The sequence below is a fragment of the Thrips palmi genome, unplaced genomic scaffold, assembly GCF_012932325.1.
Source record: "Thrips palmi isolate BJ-2018 unplaced genomic scaffold, TpBJ-2018v1 HiC_scaffold_12, whole genome shotgun sequence".
Taxonomy (NCBI): Eukaryota; Metazoa; Arthropoda; class Insecta; order Thysanoptera; family Thripidae; genus Thrips; species Thrips palmi.
In genome coordinates, this window is record NW_023144623.1 from 1,199,108 (window position 1) to 1,200,844 (window position 1,737).

Below are 1,737 nucleotides of genomic sequence, written 5' to 3' on the forward strand. Positions count from 1 at the left end.
TGTGGGGCCCTACGGAGAATACTGTAAGAGCCTACGGAGAATATTGATAAGGGGCTACGGAAAATTCTGGCAAAAAAATTAACAGAATTTTCCGTACCTTTTTGCCACAGTGTCCTGGTGAGGCGCCTCGTGCTGCTCAGGGCGGGCTGCGACGCCGCGGCCTGCCGCGCCCAGCTGCTGGCAGTGAAAGCCGTGCTGCAGGAGGGCTGCAACGTGCAGTGCGAGCACTGCGACGGCGTGCCCAGGGAGGCCTTCTAGGGAGCAGCGACAAGCCTCCGGATGATGCCTCTTCAAGCCGCCAGTGAGTTCACTGTTGGTTAGGGTGGGTCGAAAATCCTAGAATCAAGCGGCGTATGGTTTTGTTTGCAGTTGACCATATTAGACAAGGTAGGTTTACGCCAGACCGCGTCTTGTCGTAACAGGCTTCGCGATGTCTCGCTGCCTGTTCCTCCAATCCGCGCCTGGCGTACCTACCTTGGCCTGCGGCGCTAGTCTGCCTTCGGCAGGCAATGGCTTGTCCATCGTCGGTTACTTCTTACTTGATGCACGCAGACCCCCCTTCATTCTAGATCCCTTGTGACTTTTTAACTTGTCAGAGGCAGAGGTGATTTGCCTGCAGAAAACTCGATTTTTCGCCGTTTTTTAGGTGTTTTTCGGCTATAAAAACTGAACCAGTTGAGCTAGGATAGTGAAATTTCGCGTGTGCCGAGCCAAGGACATGCCCAAAAAGTGTGCAAAATCTCACCGAGATCGGCCGAGCCGTTCAGGAGGAGTAGTGCGGACACACACGCACACACGCACACACGCACACACGCACGCACACAGACAGGAAAAACTTTTCAACCCCAATGGAGTAACAGGCTTCGCTATCGCTCAGCCAAAAAGAGATCCCACAATGCTGGGGTCTGGTGACGTCACCTTCCATCTCTTTGGAGGCTCCAAACTTGGGTCTAATAGTGAAAAATGGCACTTTTGGCCCTACAGGGACCAAACCAGGCATCGCCCAGGATGCGGCTATCTCGCGATGGGTGCGGAATATGTTTCTTTATATTCTTGCAAAGTCTGGGCGATGTGGCTCAACATCTTGGTTAAGCCCGGGCACTTGTATTAAAGCTAAAACAAAGTTGCAAAACACTAAAAATTGCATTTAAGGGTCTATTGTTTGCTCAAAGGTCCCATATACGTATATAAATGGAAAGGGATCAAAAAATGCAATTTTTTGGCATATATAACTTTGTGATCGGACGAAAATTGTTGCCAGGGCGAAACTTTACACATTTCAGCATAAGCTCAAAAACACTAAAAAGTGATCTTTGGGAGAATATGTATTGCCTGTGAATCCAATATGATCATACAATTCGAAAGATCGAAAAAATTCCAAATTTTGGTATATAAAGTTTTGTGATTGGACAAAAACTTGATTTGTTGTTAATTGGCTGAGCCAAACTTTATCTTTATCTTTATCTTATACGTTAACTGGGCGAAGCCCTGCATTCAGCCCACAGCCCAGAGCCCAGTGGAGATGCCGGGACTTGGCGGGACCCAGCCGGTTGTCAAGTTTACTTTCGATCTTTAGGCGTGTTAAAACCACGAAAGTAGCATAAAATGTATATGCATGGAAAGGGGAAAGTTCAAAGATTACATTGACGCTTATTTGGACGAAAATAAACTCTTAATGTGAAAATGAGAAGACGACGGGCGTGAAATGGCGAAGGCGAGAGATGGCGAAAACGATCG